The sequence below is a fragment of the Rhodnius prolixus genome, unplaced genomic scaffold (assembly GCF_049639745.1).
Source record: "Rhodnius prolixus isolate KJV_2025 unplaced genomic scaffold, Rpr scaffold_2, whole genome shotgun sequence".
Lineage (NCBI taxonomy): Eukaryota > Metazoa > Arthropoda > Insecta > Hemiptera > Reduviidae > Rhodnius > Rhodnius prolixus.
In genome coordinates, this window is record NW_027411592.1 from 55,986,255 (window position 1) to 56,004,875 (window position 18,621).

General features: G+C 36.2%; 1 protein-coding gene and 1 long non-coding RNA gene across 2 annotated transcripts in view; one reads left to right on the top strand and one right to left on the bottom strand.

Moving 5' to 3' along the window:
- The window catches only part of LOC141450037 (uncharacterized), a 300,684-nt gene extending 287,639 nt beyond the window's left edge, over window positions 1-13,045 (top strand). The window contains exons 10-12 of the long non-coding RNA XR_012455901.1: window positions 6,715-6,932; window positions 7,027-7,260; window positions 13,031-13,045. This is a non-coding gene — a long non-coding RNA (uncharacterized lncRNA). The remainder of the gene's footprint in view (window positions 1-6,714; window positions 6,933-7,026; window positions 7,261-13,030) is intronic.
- Window positions 1-18,621, bottom strand: part of LOC141450035 (uncharacterized) — a 233,999-nt gene that overhangs the window by 188,147 nt on the left and 27,231 nt on the right. The gene's annotated exons all lie outside the window — the stretch shown is intronic.

Sequence of the window (18,621 nt, forward strand, 5' to 3'; positions counted from 1 at the left end):
AACAGCTTGATTCGGCTTGATTTATTAGAGATAAACACAAATCAAAATGGTGTCATTTTTTAGCAAATTTGTCTGTCTTTCTAACCGTGTCGTCAGAGTCGAATTCGGACTAAAAATTTCTGAGTAATAAAATTTTCATTGGAAAAAAGTAATGATTTTAAAAAAAAAATTAAAGTGACGTCACTCAAGAACAGTGGAAAATATGAAATTGGCCAATACATCATTGAACTCTACTTTAGATGTACTGCACACATTAGGCCTATGGACAATACTTACTGGTTCACCCTGTATACATATATACAGACCATGGAAAAAGGAAAGCATGAAAAAAAGAAAGGAAAACCGTAAAAACCGGGAAAAGCCATCCACCATGGGTTATTTAATTCAAGAAAATAAGTTAAATAAAATATACGGGTCCTTACCTAGCCTAACCTCCACCGCAATAGACCTTCTTCGTCTGGGCGCTTTTCATCCGACCAACTGATCTTTTCTCCTTTATGAATATATTTATCTTATAAAGATGGTTACTATTATAGAGTGGAAGCTTCATGTAAAAGTCGATGAATAAAACATGCGGTGGAGAAAAAAAAAAGGAGAAGTTGAATGAGAAAGGAGAAAAAGCAGGATGCAGTCGGACGAGCTGTAGAAGGAATGCGCCCAAGAGGGATCTGAGATCCTGACAACATGATACCTCATCTCTTCTTGGTTCTCTTGCTTGGGGTACTCCATATTTACTAATACAAGCAATATCCCCTACTGCCCCCCCTCCAGCAGGTACTACTTGTAGACGAGGTTACAGGAGAAATGGGAACAAAGCCAGAATTCTAGCCGCTTAGCTATTGATGAACTCTCCTTTTTTCTCCTATTTAAAAAGTAATGGCCCAGGAAAACTGGCCGGGGATGGAAAAAAGTAAAAAAAGAGGAAAACCAGGCGGAATTGGCTTCCTATAGACTGGAGATGGAAATAGAAGGAATCATTCTTAGTAACCGTCATCAACTTGGGGTTGTACTAAGTGATCGCCTGGAAGTCTTGAAAATAACCTCAGTCTTCTCCAAGAGCTACTTCTAATTATCTTGTTCGTCGCCTTAGCTCCATAAAACCATATGTCAAAACCTCGAGTCAAACCCTAAGACCCTGACCAAGCGTTCGAGGTTGCTACATGTTCTTCTTAGTTCATGTTCATACATTCATAAAGCATAACAAACTAACACGTCCCTTTCTAAGAAAAACTCCCAAGATCCAGCTTCTAGTATAGGATCCCCCTCCTCACAACTCCATAGACGACCAAATCCTTCCCTAACTGGTCCGGAAAATTCTTCAAAGAATTCCCTAATTCCACTTGAGCTTGCTCAATTTCTCCAGTCAATACTCATAACTCACAATCGCCTAGTTAGGATTAATAACACTTTGGCAAATCAACAGTAAAAGTAAAGTAAAAAAAGTAATTGCTTATTTTTTCAGGCGAGCTTTACGTCCAACTACCAAAGTAGGAGTTGTGGACGTAGGCAACTAGCAAACATACTTTACTATAAATTTCTTTTATTAACAATTAAATAAAATCCAAGGCCTAAGACCGGGAATCGAACCCACTAAACCAACAATACATCTTAGCTTTGCGGGTCTGCTCTCTTAACCACTCACCGTGGCGCCTGGCAAATCAACAGTCTTCCCCCAATACCCGATAGTGGTTTTAAATTAAGAAATTATTATATCTTCTTGTGAAAGAAAATTACTTCGAAAAGAAACAGTAACAGAGAAAGCTCAAAGCTCAGTTTAGTTATTCATTGTTATTGATTATATCCGCCTTTTTATGTCCATTTTATCCCAGATTGGTTTAGGACATTCAATCATTAACGGAGATGGATTAATCAGATGGATGTAGAGATTTCCACTTCAGTTATGTTTTCATCTTGCACTACAACTTGTTGATGACAAAACACACTAGTCAGCGAGTGAAGTGCGAGACGGAATCGTAAGTGAGATCGAAATCTCAACACCAAACTTGTTTAATCTATCTCTGATCTTAGAAGATGGATAACAACCAACAGCACAGCGGACCTAACCACATTTTCAGTATTTATTCAATGCTAAGCTAGAGCATATGACCAATTGGCCACCAGCTAAGGTTGGTTTTGGCTTCTTCCGGCACAGACATGGCAGAATGATTAATTGCCTATTAAAAAGAGATAGATAGAAAAAAAAGATCCTCTTCCCTCTTTGTCGATGTTTATTCTATGAAAAATGGACTCTTTTGGTGCAATTAACTTTTTTTTAGCCAATGTTAGAAAAAGGATTGGCGTAAATGAGGAATATGAGGATGCTGCCCGTGTAAGATGAGAAGGGGTTTACAGTGAGTAGAGTGGTTCTCTTCACACATACTCAGTATCAACTTAAACACACAGGGGTGAGAAGAGAGAGAGAGAGAGAGAGAGAACAAAACGATGGCAACAGAATTCTCCGCTGATGGATGCGAAGACCTCTTGAAGTGGAGAAAACTACAAAACCCTGGGTCTCCTTGATTTATGTAACTTTACTGCTTTTCCTGCCCATCATGCGCGAAGGTTTATATCCCCGCCGTGGTTCATTCGCCTTTGGCATGACTAGCCACTAATATGAGCTCCACAAGTTTCCACAATGGGGAAAACGGTATCTTTTTCCCCAACATACTAACATTACAACACACAAAACTTACTAACACAAACATACTACGTTCCTGAAACCCTCTTAACTTACGAAATAATACGAATTTTGGTAATATACTCGTATGTATACAGAATGTCCCATTTAAACGGGCCACTTTTGAAATAAGTCTTAAACGAAGGGAGATATCAAAGAAAAAACGAACATAAAGTTTGTTAAAGTATTTTCTCTGTAGTTTTTGATGGGGTTAGTGATTATTATTATTATTATTATTTATTTACAAGCTTATTTAATACCTTTAGCTGGGAGTTGCAACAATAATGCACAAAAATATATAATAACATTACATTAATACAGGAGTAAAATAAAGGAAAGGAAACTTTTCTTTATAAGATAAAAAAGTGGAAAACTAAAACATAACTCATTGACATACATACGAGGGTCGTTTGAAAAGTCCGTGCAAAAATAAAAACTGCTTAATTTTTTGGGGTAAACCTTTTTTATTTTTCAACATAGTCTCCTTTTAGGCTTATACACTTCGTCCAACGCTGCTCTAGTTTGTCCCTTCCGAATAATAGGATTTGTCCAAGTCGGAAAAATAGCCATTCGTTTCTGCAATCACCTCCTCGTTTGAATAAAATCTTTTTCCCGCCAGCCATTTCTTCATATTGGGGAACAAATAGTAGTCCGAGGGAGCCAAGTCTGGAGAATAGGGGGGATGTGAAACGAGTTGGAACCCTATTGCCATTAATTTTGCGACCACAACTGCTGAGGTGTGAGCTGGTGCGTTGTCGTGATGGAAAAGAACTTTTTTGTGGGCCAATCGTGGGCATTTTTCTTGCAGCTCGGTTTTCAAACGGTCCAATAACGATGAATAATATGCACCTGTAATAGTTTTACCCTTTTCCAGATAGTCGATGAGGATTATCCCTTGCGAATCCCAAAAGACAGTCGCCATAATCTTTCCGGCCGAAGGAACGGTCTACGCCTTTTTTGGCGCAGATTTCCCCTTGGTAATCCATTGTTTAGATTGAGTGTGGTGATGTATCCATGTTTCATCCACAGTGACGAAACGACGCTTAAAGTCCTGCGGATTCTTCTGGAACAGCTGCAAACCGTCCTTGCAACACTTCACACGATTTCGTTTTTGGTCAAGCGTGAGCAATCGCGGCACCCATCTTGCGGATAGCTTTGTCATGTCCAAATGTTGATGCAAAATATTATGTACCCGTTCATTCGAGATGCCCACAGCACTAGCAATCTCACGCACCTTCATCTCTTCTGTCATCCATCACCATATCATGGATTTTATCAATGATTTCTGGATTAGTAACCTCAACAGGGCGTCCAGAACGTTCAGCGTCACTTGTGCCCATATGGCCACTCCGAAAATTTTGAAACCACTTATAAACTGTTCTAATCGAAGGTGCAGAGTCACCATAATGTTTATCAAGCTTCTCTTTAGTCTCCTGAGGCGTTTTGCCTTTCATAAAGTAGTGTTTAATCAACACACGAAATTCTTTTTCGTCCATTTTTTTGAAAATCACTCGACTTCCTCGATTCAAACGAATGCCAAACACAAAGAAATAGACCGATCTGGCTGAAACTTGGTGTGTGTTCTTCCAAGAGATGCTACTAACTAAACATAACCTCGATACGCGCCAGTAGTGCTATCTCTCTGACTTTGCACGGACTTTTCAAACGACCCTCGTAAGTGAAAAATAACTTAATTAGTTAGACATAATTTACTCAGCAGTTATCACTCTAAGAGCAAAGAGCTTCTGAGCTTCAGAGCTTGGTTACATAAAACTGTAAATTTCATTAATCTGATTCACACTATTTATATCTAACAACTAGAGAAACTTATCATGTATAGAATCATTTGAAGACTGATACGAGTTAAGAAAATGACTTCTAATAGGTAAAAGTGAGGAACATTCAAAAAGGAAATGAAAACTGAATCAGGAGAAAAAGAGTTACAAATGAGGCAAAGATTGTTTTCATCAAATTCATAATAGGTGTCATTAATATAGAATCTTGCCTTGGATAAATTGCATAGTCTTAATTGCACTACCACTCTCAGTGTTTTTTGAAATCAGGTAAAAAATATTGATTTTTGATAAATAAGAAATATATTTTCTTTTTATCGATTTTTGTAAATAAACTGGATTTTTTTTTTTTTTTTGTAATGATGTTTTTCCTGATTTTTAAATCCATTTAATTAATTAAATGAAATTAATAAGAAAATCCGCTTTAATTTTACTTTTTGAAACAGAGAAATAGGGTGGAAAAACGACGAAAATTTAATCGTTATGATTGAATATCTAGGCAACGGTTTGAAACATTGAAGTGAAATTAACAGCATTTTTCTTCATTTTTTTTAAATAAAGTTTTAAATACAGTAGTAAAAAGTGGGGGTCAAATGGAAATCGCCATTTTCGACCGCCCCGATTCAAGGGGTAGGGCGGCAAAATAAAATCAAAAAACGCTAACACCATCACAAACTAGAGAGAAAATACTTCAAAAAACTTTATGTTCGTTTTTTTTTTTTTCTATCTCCTTTAATTTAAGAGGTTTTTCATCAAGAATGGCCCGTTTAAATGGGTCATACAGGTATATCAATAAATGGATATAATATAATAGTCGAAAAATCACTGCATTACCATCAACAAGATGGTAACGATACAGAAAAAGAAAAGTTGGTAAACATGATTTACGTTTTGAAATTATGGCTACAGCGTTTATAAAATATTGTACAAATCAGAAATATTTCACCGAACCCAGCTTTCAAAAGTTGAAATTGTTGTTAGCTAGACTAGAGCACAACACTGATGAGCTCTTGAGTTTTGTCTGTAAGTTCGCTAAGCCCAAATAGTTCCCAATATATCAACTACCTCTGCAAGGGGCCCTTATCGAGTATTTCTGTTAATTTTTTGTACCATGTCAGTGTTAAGTGTCGTCCAGTGTTGTTAGACTGGGGATACCCGCAGGGACGCCAAGATCCCTGAAGAAGTGGCTAGTCCACTTCCCCCCTACGGGGAGGAGTGAGAAATTTTTATCATAGTTTTTTGTATGTAAGTCCACGGTTCATGTTTTCTTGGTTGAACGCTGGATTAGGTTGGTAGTTTCACAGATTAGAAGATATTATATAATTAAATGAACCATCCGGTAGCCTAATCAGGCTTTTTAACTAATACCATGCTACACGATCGGTGTTCGAAAGTAACTGGAAGGTGGAAACCAAAGAAATGAAAAAAGAATGAAAGTAATTTCAATAAAAGAGCCAAAACAAAAAAAATAAGAAAAATATTTCTTGAACGTTATTCAAGTAAAATAGTTTGCGCAACAAGTGGACGCAACATTACAAAATAACAGTTGCAAAGTTAACTTGTTGCAACAGAGAGTAAACAGACACATGTTGGTTAAGGTTCCAGTGGATGCGAGGGCAGGCTGGAGCTCTGTACAGTTCCAGTAGACTTGTTGAGTGACATAACGTACACACAAAAAGCTCTAAAGCACGCATGCCCGGATATTCTTCCACCTGCCCAAAATATTTACTAACATCACCTACCAAACGCCTCCTCTACAACACTCTAAAGTCCAAATTCAAGGCTTCCTTATACAACTTTTAAACTTTGCAAGTCTGCAAAGTTTGTAGTTAAAACAAACTAAAGTTGTGGGTGGTCTGCTAAAGGTTTTGTAAAAATATTGCGAAATCTACGAATGGGTTTAATTAGTTGAATTGTTGTGAACACTTGACACGACTTTTGCTAAAAAATTTCCAAACGTTTTTGATAAATTTAATTCTTGTCACTTAAGAAGGAATAAAAAAAAGCCAACTCACTGAGAAGTGCCCTTAATCGAATTCCTGGATGAAAATAATGGTCAGTTAAAGTTGTAGATTCATATGTTTGTAAACACTACAAAAAGTTCGAATAAAATCGTAGCAGTCGTTTTAGAGAAAAACTAAAAACGGAAACATTGATTCAGGTTAAACGGTACTTCCGTTTGACCTTTCCTTTCCCCCACCCCCAAAAAAAACTGATTTTCAGGTGAGATTTTTCGTGTTTCAGTGACGATATTCAGAAGCAGAAACAGTCCCTGAGAGAGAGAGAGAGAGATTATTTTGCAAAAAAAAAAAAAAAAAACATTGTTTCCGTTATCAGGAGCTCTCTAAACAGGGGATTTCCGGCGGAAATACGAAATTGTATATCAGCGCGAATACAAAACATTCTGTCACTACTTAGAAATGGAAGAAAGGGAATTCAATTTGGGCGCTTATAATGGAGAGGTTAGTAAGGCTTATCTCTAAAGTAAGTACCATTTAGGTATAATGTTTGCTATTATCACTAAAATTTACATTATGTGATGTCTATTTTTTTCAGGAAGGCTTTAAGTCCAACTGCCTAATTAGGTGTCGTGGACGGAGGCGACTAGCAAACATATTTTACTGTAAATTTCTCATATTAACCATTAAATAAAATCCAAGGCCTAGACCAGGGGAATTGAACCCACTAAACCAGCAATACATCTCAGTATTGCGGGTCTAGCCTATAACCACTCAGCTAACGTGGCGTCTAACCTCAACCCGGCTGTACCTTTTTACAAGAATTTTTCAGGTATTGAGTTTCCTTTCACGTATGCGGTTTTCCTTTCAAATGTAATTACGAGTGTCGTTTGAAAAGTCCGTGCAAAGTCAGAGAGATAGCACCACTGGCGCGTATCGAGGTTATGTTTAGTTAGTAGCATCTCTAGGAAGAACACACACCAAGTTTCAGCCAGATCGGTCTATTTCTTTGTGTTTGGCATTCGTTTGAATCGAGGAAGTCGAGTGATTTTCAAAAAATGGACGAAAAAGAATTTCGTGTGTTGATTAAACACTACTTTATGAAAGGCAAAACGCCTCAGGAGACTAAAGAGAAGCTTGATAAACATTATGGTGACTCTGCACCTTCGATTAGAACAGTTTATAAGTGGTTTCAAAATTTTCGGAGTGGCCATATGGGCACAAGTGACGCTGAACGTTCTGGACGCCCTGTTAAGGTTACTACTCCAGAAATCATTGATAAAATCCATGATATGGTGATGGATGACAGAAGAGTGAAGGTGCGTAAGATTGCTAGTGCTGTGGGCATCTCGAATGAACGGGTACAATAATATTTTGCATCAACATTTGGACATGACAAAGCTATCCGCAAGATGGGTGCCGCGATTGCTCACGCTTGACCAAAAACGAAATCGTGAGAAGTGTTGCAAGGACGGTTTGCAGCTGTTCCAGAAGAATCCGCAGGACTTTAAGCGTCGTTTCGTCACTGTGGATGAAACATGGATACATCACTACACTCAATCTAAACAATGGGTTACCAAGGGGGAATCTGCGCCAAAAAAGGCGAAGACCGTTCCTTCGGCCGGAAAGATTATGGCGACTGTCTTTTGGGATTCGCAAGGAATAATCCTCATCGAGTATCTGGAAAACGGTAAAATTATTACAGGTGCATATTATTCATCGTTATTGGACCGTTTGAAAACCGAGCTGCAAGAAAAACGAACACGATTGGCCCACAAAAAAGTCCTTTTCCATCACGACAACGCACCAGCTCACACCTCAGCAGTTGTGGTCGCAAAATTAATGGAAATAGGGTTCCAACTCGTTTCACATCCCCCCTATTCTCCAGACTTGGCTCCTTCGGACTGCTATTTGTTCCCCAATATGAAGAAATGGCTGGCGGGAAAAAGATTTTATTCAAACGAGGAGGTGATTGCAGAAACGAATGGCTATTTTTCAGACTTGGACAAATCCTATTATTCGGAAGGGATCAACAAACTAGAGCAGCGTTGGACGAAGTGTATAAGCCTAAAAGGAGACTATGTTGAAAAATAAAATAGGTTTACCCCCAAAAATTAAGTAGTTTTTATTTTTGCACGGACTTTTCAAACGACCCTCGTAAGACGTATGGAAATTACAAACTTTAGGATTTTGAAAAAAAATTTCTAAGTGAAAAGCGTGAAAAAATTGGAGGAAAAAAATGTCACTAAAGTTTTTGTCTTAATTGAGAAAGGTTTTTAAAAATATAATCAAAGTTTCCCTGTTTATTTAACGAGAAATATTAAAAATTTTATAAAATTAATAAAAAAAATTATACAAAACATTCAGAATATATAAATTCAAGTAATTGAATTCAATAAAACGTTTTAAACCAACATGTTTAAAAACTATTCAAGTATTTCTAGTTATTATTATTATTACTATTATGGGCAATAATATCCCGTAAGTTAATGTTATGGTAATAAAAGTAATCAAAACCTGCTTTTAATATAACCAGAGAGCTATTAGTTCCATTCGCTTTGGGTTTTGCAAACACTCCTGGCCTAGTATTACGAACCCTAGCTGCTGCTTACGTAAAATTGTATTGTTTATAAAACCACTTTAATACAACTGCGGAAAAGTAATTTAGTCGGTTTGTTTCAATGACGACATTACAATATTATTAAAGCAAGATATACCAAAGATACTCTATTTTTATATTTATATCTTTAATAATGTTTCTTAGTATTTATAACTTTTGCTTTCAGCTTTCTGTAAATGAATTGGGTAAGAGTAATTGGGTAAGATTGGATAAAAAAAAATATTAGAATTTGAGTTCCTGCTAAGCTCAAAAAAACTTTTTACAAATTATGTGTGTTAGTGTGTAAAGGGAGTTTTTCATTTTTGAACACTCGAACAGGACATTTTAAGACAAGCTCAAAAATGACAAAGAGCGTTAGTTTTTTTCTATTTTATTATTTTTAATTTAAGGCGTCTGAGGTTATTGGTGCCCATAGCTTTTTTCAGTGTACTGCTGGTCTCTCACAGTGTTCTCTCTCTCTCGTTACTGACAGCACTGTCCATTACCAGACAATGAGCTATAAGAAGCTCTTAGAAAAAGAACAAAAAAAATCTAAAGGCCAACAAACTGGATTCGATCCTGCGATCTCCGAGTTGGAAAATTTAAATTTGAAGGAGTTCTAAGTAAAGGCATCACTAATAGAGCATATTGCAAGATTTCACTGTGTGATTATGGAAATTATTTTGCCAAAATTATGATTTATAGTCAAAGGAAATCGCGCCAGACCGAAATTTCTCTTATACTCACTATATATACTTTTTATAATAGAGGTTCTTTTTTCTTTTGAATTTTCAGCGTGTTTTAACCTGTTAAGTGTGTCTGAAGTGTACCCACGTCAAAACCAAATCTCTATTACTAGTTCTAGTTCGACGTGTATACAAGTTGTAAAAAATATAAAATTTCCATTAACAATAAAAACTCGAAATTTTAATAAAATACAATAAGCAATATTATTTGGTAGGATGTTTCATTTATCTCACCAATAGAACTGCCAAGTATTTTATACGGAGAGGTTGGAGGGAGCCAGCCTAATGATAAGTGGATGTTTGGGACTCCGCTTTAGAGACTGGGGAATTACGCTCACGACCCTTGTGCAATGCCGTTTTTACTTTAGAGGTAGAGGTTCAAACCTCAGTAAGAGCATGATTTCATTTTGCACAGAATTCAAAGTTCTTTTCTTCCTTGTAAAAGCCTTGTGCGTCCCTAGTTAACTAGGCTAGCAATGCATGCGTGAAGCGGTACAAGATTTTTGAATGAGCACAGAATGCTCTGTCTGTAATCTCAAGCCCCCAGAGAGATTGCAGAAAAAGTCGTTTCCAGTGACTATTACGACTATTGTAAACTTTTAGTTGTTTTGTCCTGGCGTTCGACTGTGTATACTACGTCATTGTCTGATTTTAATTCCGCACACTTTGGTTTTTTTTTTTTTTAAACTAAGTTCCATGCTCAACTAGTTAAAGTGCCACCAATATTGAAAGCAATTAATGTTGAGTAAAAATGCATAGTTTTAAAAAAATCGGAGAGAGTTTTCCTTAAAATCAGATTTTTGTTTTTATCCATTTGTACAAGAACAATGGAAGATAATTTTATTTTCAATGGCTCCCACTAATAAGATTGTATTTAGGAGAAGTTTTCTAACCTAACCTTCAAATGTAATTGGTTGTGATACAATGGATTTAACAATCTATTGTTTATGACAGCCATATTATTTTTACTTTCAATTATTGGAAATGGATTGTTTCTGCTTGCTTTATTTATATATAGGTACAATATACTATGGTGTGTAGTGCTAAAATTACTCTTTATTTGCTAAAGTTGTTGATCTTGTTCTACTGAAACGTTACTTTCATTCAAGCGCAATCGATCTGGCTAATTGATTGCGATTGAATGTTATGAGGAATTCGTATTACGCTAAGTTCTATATATAAACTTTCATAACAATATTGAAAGCTTCTCTTGTACTTGTTACTGAAAGCCGACTTTCTGATAAGTATTTTAAGTCCGTTACTAAACTATAACACGCTTATCTAATATTTTGTTGATTAGTAGTAAAAAAAAGTCGCTGGGGAGAAAGAAATAGTCACAATTCTGTTGTAAAGTGGATGTTTAAAAATAAAAAGAAATAATTGAAATTGACAACTATAACAAGTGTTGCAACAAATACTTGATTGTGTAATACTTAGTCAGAATTATTTGAGTGGAGAAAGCACCCAGTGGATATCATCACTTCATTATCGTGTTGTGCTTCACGAGACCGAGACGAGGCGAGACTTTATGCAGTCTCGATCTCGGTCTCGGTCGCTCAAGTCTCGGTCTCGGTCTCGGTCTCGTCGAGATATCTCGGTCTCGGTTTTTTTAATTTTTGTTTAAGTATTAAAAGCGGTTTGCTATTAATAATCTTTTCAAAAAATGTTATTACTTTCTAATAATTATTTTAATTTATATATTGGTAATGAAAATGTGTGTAAAAGAAGACAACTACTTACACTTCAATGCATCATATGTTACTATTACTGTTATATATCTTTATATAATTTCAAAAAGATGTTAAAAACGCGCCAAATGAAAGACCAGAAGTGTAACAAGTCGATTCGTGAAATGAAAAATACACCTCCCAACAAACTTCCCGCTCCATTAGTTATGGCTGTTGGTGAAGATAAAGAATCTGATGATTCACCTTTTGACGATGACGACGACGACTGCATCAATATTTTTGCACCATTTGCTCTAAAATCAGCAAATATCACCGAAGCATGGAAGACAGAAATAATTAATTACACCAAATTAGACAAAGCACCAGTAGACGTTGACATTTTAGAATGGTGGAAAACACTTGAGAATTCCTTCAAAAATTTGTCTAGAATGGCAAAAGATATTTTTAGTATCTGTGCAACTTCAGTGCCATCGGAAAGATTATTTTCGCAAGCTGCGATGATAATGACCAATAGAAGATCTTCTCTAACTTCTGATTCAGTAAAAGCTCTTTTATGTATCAATGCTTGGGCAAAGTGTATCTTAAAATAGAAAATTTGTGGCAATATTTTTTAGGTGCATAGATAGTCTTTTTTTTCAAATTCACTAATTCCAAAATTCTAAAATATAATTCAAATAATATCTAAGTTCAAAGTATTAGATTATTAATAGTGAAATTTATGAAATTGAATGAATGAATGATATGAATAGTGTTCATGGAGAATCATAGTTTCAATAGGAAGAAAAATTAATGCCAGTTTCAGTCATTATAAACTTTATTCTGCCGAGCTTTCGACTTAGGGACTATTTCATCTTCAGGGGTTAATTTACAATATACTGTTTTACTTCATTAGAGAGTTGGTGTGTCTTCTGTCTTGTCTGTTCATGGACTGCCATATAAAATATAAAAAAGAGTCCTTGAACAGACAAGAGGGAAGACACACCAACTCTCTAACGGTGTAAAACAGTATATTGTAAACTAGCCCTGAAGATGACCTAGTCCACTTAGGTCTAATGCTTGGCAGAATAAAGTTTATAATGACTGAAACTGGCATTAATTTTTTTTTAATCCATAAAATTCTTAAGTTTCTCCTAAAAACTTAGAAATTTCTTCTCACAAGAGAAGCCTACCCAAAAAATACTGTCTTCAAAACTTGTCGCTAAAACGTCAGTTAGTATAATAGAAAAAAAAAAAAATGATGAAAGTAAAAGCAATAGCTCTACATCGATGTACGAAGTTTGCAGAAAGCTTAAGCGCTATTCAGGCTTACTAAAAAATCTTCACGACTCTGAACGGCAAATAGCCAAAAAGTCCAAAAGAAAGGATTTTAGTTCTTAACGCTCCAAAAGTGTGATTGTACCCAATATACTTGCAGATAAAAGCTAAGAATAATTAGGCTCAGTAACTATTTATTATCGATCAAACATTGTCATGAAAACAGAGTATTATTAAAATTAATAATCCTGCACTACAAGACAATTTCTTATTTTTTTTTTATATGGATATAATCTAATACAATCACTTTTCTAGGTCAAACAATATAAAAGAAAATGAAGAACATTTCTTGTTGAAAAAAAATACTTATCTACAAAAAGGAAGTTACAACACATTGTAGAAGAAGGTGGTGGTTAAGTTTTTGGAGCAAAAAAAAAAAAGCCGGATCAATTTGGGGCTTACCAAAGTTGTGTGGTCAGAGCTTGGAGAATCCTACAACCCCTTCAACTAGCCCCGTTCCCTTAATTACACCAATGGGGGCGGGCGATAGAAGAAAACAGCCCCTTAACAAGCTAAGTACTGATCGATTGAGGGACTTACACAAAAAAAAAAGTGGATACAAACTTTCAATTTTTTTGCTACAAACAAGATTTTTGATTGGTTAGCTTGTTTAAATTTTTTTTTTTTTTGTTAGTACATTGCCTTTTAATTGGTTGTTAAAATAGTCTTTTCACTTCTAGTCAACAGTTTACTGCTCGTAACAAAACAAAAAACCCCTTCTGAAGAAGCTCACGACCAAAAATTTTCATGTTTAGATCTTAAGATTTCAATATATGGGCCGTTTATTTTGAAAATGGTGTAAGTCCATTTTCTGTTATTTCGAGAAAATTAAAGGTTAACATATTATAAAATTTAGACAAATTATATGAAGTCTGGCAATGTTTCTACTGTTTTATCAATATGTAATTTGGTTATATAAATTTGTTTTAGTCGTATTTTACTAAACTGATGTACGAGGGTCGTTTGAAAAGTCCGTGCAAAGTCAGAGAGATAGCACCACTGGCGCGTATCGAGGATATGTTTAGTTAGTAGCATCTCTTGGAAGAACACACACCAAGTATCAGCCAGATCGGTCTATTTCTTTGTGTTTGGCATTCGTTTGAATCGAGGAAGTCGAGTGATTTTCAAAAAATGGACGAAAAAGAATTTCGTGTGTTGATTAAACACTACTTTATGAAAACCAAAACGCCTCAGGAGACTAAAGAGAAGCTTGATAAACATTATGGTGACTCTGCACCTTCGATTAGAACAGTTTATAAGTGGTTTCAAAATTTTTGGAGTGGCCATATGAGCACAAGTGACGCTGAACGTTCTGGACGCCCTACTCCAGAAATCATTGATAAAATCCATGATATGGTGATGGATGACAGAAGAGTGAAGGTGCGTGAGATTGCTAGTGCTGTGGGCATCTCGAATGAACGGGTACATAATATTTTGCATCAACATTTGGACATGACAAAGCTATCCGCAAGATGGGTGCCGCGATTGCTCACGCTTGACCAAAAACGAAATCGTGTGAAGTGTTGCAAGGACGGTTTGCAGCTGTTCCAGAAGGATCCGCAGGACTTTAAGCGTCGTTTCGTCACTGTGGATGAAACATGGATACAACACTACACTCCTGAGACCAAAGAACAATCTAAACAATGGGTTACCAAGGGGGAATCTGCGCCAAAAAAGGCGATGACCGTTCCTTCAGCCGGAAAGATTATGGCGACTGTCTTTTGGGATTCGCAAGGAATAATCCTCATCGACTATCTGGAAAAGGGTAAAACTATTACAGGTGCATATTATTCATCGTTATTGGACCGTTTGAAAACCGAGCTGCAAGAAAAACGCCCACGATTGGCCCACAAAAAAGTCCTTTTCCATCACGACAACGCACCAGCTCACACCTCAGCAGTTGTGGTCGCAAAATTAATGGAAATAGGGTTCCAACTCGTTTCACATCCCCCCTATTCTCCAGACTTGGCTCCCTCGGACTACTATTTGTTCCCCAATATGAAGAAATGGCTGGCGGGAAAAAGATTTTATTCAAACGAGGAGGTGATTGCAGAAACGAATGGCTATTTTTCAGACTTGGACAAATCCTATTATTCGGAAGGGATCAACAAACTAGAGCAGCGTTGGACGAAGTGTATAAGCCTAAAAGGAGACTATGTTGAAAAATAAAAAAGGTTTACCCTAAAAAATTAAGTAGTTTTTATTTTTGCACGGACTTTTCAAACGACCCTCGTATACTTACGGGCTGCAAATGGACTTACACCACTTTCAAAATTAGACAATTGTAAAAATCGTTTAATTTCAATTTTGAAAAATCAAATAATATATATAATCATATTTCATGTTAATAAATAATAATATACTTCATATTAATCCAATTTTTTTTACAAATAATAATGACACGACGTAAAATGGAAGTAATATTTTTAATTTTAGATGCTAATTACATTGTTAAAATTACAAGATATTGATAATATTTAATATAAAATAAATGTAAAATAACAGGCTACTGATCGGCAACCATATTTGCTAAGCCGCCTACCTCTGTCAATTGGACTTACACCACTTTCATAATAGATGATACTGCAATTTCATTTACCGACCAATTTTAAATTCTACAAAACGTGGAAATGTTTTAAGAAATTAATCACGGACTAGTTATACATAAAAAATTAACGTAAAATTAAGCATGAATTACGTGATATTTCATTTTTTTTCAAAAAATGGACTTACACCACTTTCAAAATAAACGGTCCATATATTGGAACTCAAAACTTTATGTGGTATCCCTGATCAGCAAGTTTAGTGTGAAGACGAAAACTTAACTGAATTGATTAATCTACCCTCTGATAATGGATAAAAGTCCAAAAATTGGCAAGGGATACAATAAACATGGCTGCTACGACCTATAAAACATAAAAATATCAAATATTTAGCTTCGCAGCATCAGCCTTAAAGATGTTATTAATAATTTATTACAGGTAATTTCAATGAACTTTATAGTTTTTATATTGAATCAGCTTCCAACGCAAGAAGGTATCAAAAATATAAAAAAAATTTCTTTGTATTATAAACATACGCTAAGTATATCGTAAGTAAACAAATAACTTTATTGTATATTATCATTAAAAATTCAACCTGAAATTACGAGCACTTTGCCTTTGGCGCTAAATTTAGTTAATGCGAGACTGGCGGGTGATAAGGAAATTTTATTACCAATAAAAAGATATAAAAAGTTGAAGGTAGATATAAGGAAAAGAAAGGTTCATTGCCGCTGTGCCCAAAGGTGTCTTTTCAGAGAGTCATGGTACGGTTTTTTACAATCTGTAAAATGTTTCGAGTAAATGCTGAGTAAAAGAGATTTTTTTTTTCTGTAAGAGGTGGTAAGAGGATGTGAGTATTCACTCTAGGTATTCTGTTTTAGAGGCTTCCTGTCTACATAGCCCTCTTCAGCCAACGACGTCTTTGTATACTTCCGGTGTATACACTTCTCCCTATTTTGTTACTTTTTAAAAATTAGTTGGACGCTAGATTGAGACCTCTCTCAGGCCAACAGCATCAAGGACCGCTGGTTTACATCCCCAACTACCTGGGGATCACCAAGGGTGCAGTTCATGCAGCTCTCAGAGTTTAGATCTGGAGAGAGAGATCATGAAAAGAACTGGGTCAAACACGGCAAGAGTGTAATGACCCTTGGCTGTGTAAACTAACAAGAACCTTTAGAGACTTTCCCGCTGTTCTGCAGGGACTCTAAACTGTCTCCAGAGGACAAACTCCTCCTGTACAAGGTAGTGGTTAGGCCCATGTTACTTTATGCTTATCCCTCTTGGAGTTTTGACATGTCGATCCAATATCGCCTTCAAAATAAATTCCTCAGGCTGGTCACAACTTCCCCCCGCTACACCCGTATTATAGACTTACACTCTAACACCAACATGGACTATGTAGAACACTACATCAAGTACCTCGCTACTGGTTTCTTCAGCAGGTGTGAATCAAGTCACAACCACCTATGCAGAATAATAGGGGATTATAGTTTGGACACGGTGCACAGGCACAGGAGAGTTAAGGCCTCTCTGAAGTGAAACTTTCCTTAGAGGCTGAGGGTTTTTCCATTGTTTTTCCCCTCATTACTTACTTTTATACTAAATTCTGTAACAATTTATGTAATTAGCTGGAGGTTATAGTATTTATACTGGCACTCCTTATCGTATGTATATATGTATACACTTTCAGTTATTAAATAAGTTTGTATCTATCTATCCTAACCAAAGAGGCTTGGGCAGAAATCAGATTACTCTGATTACAGGCCTATTCACAGGGCATGGTAGGTTCAGGAAGCAGCTGCACTTATTAGCTCGGAGCCGTTGTGAAGACTGTCAGGAAGAGGAGGAAACGGCCTCTCACTGGCTGTTCAATTGCATTGCAATCGAGTGGTTTGCTATGAAACCTTTGGAACTTTGACACCAAAGGCGATAGTAGCGCAAAGTCCTCAACCTCTTTAGCAGGGGGAGGTTTCGTCTACTAGATCTAAGAAGGGGCTGACACAATAAGTCTTTTGTGGCTGCGGGACGTGGGTCCCATCCCGCTTCTAATCTAATCTAATCTACTCGTACATCCAACTACAGAATAATTGTGACGTTTTTTGAAAGGGGAGATGCTGACAAGAAAATCTGTATCAGGACATGAGGACTAATAGATAGGGTTCAGCTGACGAAGTGGACCGGGAGTACAAGAAAATATAGAACCAAAGTGGAAAAGATGCTTAATAATAATTTTTAAAATCAAGTCCTAAACTTTATAAATAAGATTCTAAAAGGAAATTGCGTATACTCGTATTGGCATTTTACTAAGCATTCTCAAGTTTATACTGACTTGATGCTGGCTTTAAACTTCTCCATGTATTTATTAATATAAACGGAAGATGGAGGAAGAAGAGGAAGAAGGAGAAGACAGAGACGAAGACGAGAGAACGGTAACAGCAGAGTAGATTAAAGAAAGGCTCAGTAGCGAGCCAATATGTTGCCACTCAACTTCACCGCCTCCAAAACTGTTATTGTGCGGGGGGTTTGGTGGGCAAAGTCTCTTCACAATAACTGGGCCGAGAAGCAGAAATTACATTTTTCTTTAATAAACTTTTTACTTTGTTCTTTGGACGATTTCCTTTGTCTTTGTGTACTCACTAGATGACTAGCTCGTCGTGTCATGGTTTACTTAATAAAAGCCAAAATGAAAAAGTTGCGAAAAGCAATCAGCTGATTTTTATTGGAGTATCTCTAAAGTTTTTCTTTTTTTAAAGAAAAGTAACATGTTTAGGTAGAAAAATTGAACTTTTCGATAAATTTATCAAACTAACCAAGAAAAATTGACAAAAAGTTAAAGATAGAAACATTATTAAATGAAATAAACACTTTCATCATTTCAAAGATAGTACTTTCGCACTAATCGGAACCCATACTGCCAAGCAGAGCAAGAAAAACAATGGAATTCTGTACAATCCAAAGAATTGACAAGGTTCAAACAAGACGAAGAAAGAAATAGAACGAATCCCAAAATAAAGCACACCCGAAAAATTCAGCGTGAATTGGACCAAACTGTGCCATAGTAAATGCACAGTACGAGGTGTGGCTATTAAATAACGAGACTATTGTTGTAAAAAACATTTTATTTTAAATTTATGCATATTTAGTTATTAAATACCTTCAATATACACCCCTCCCCTATCCCTACAACGCTCCATGCGAATTTACCATTGTTCGAAACAGTGCTGGAAGTCTTTTTCTGTGAGCTCCTGTGCATGACGCGTGCCGCTTTTTCTTTCACAGCTTCACAGCGGACTGTTCCTT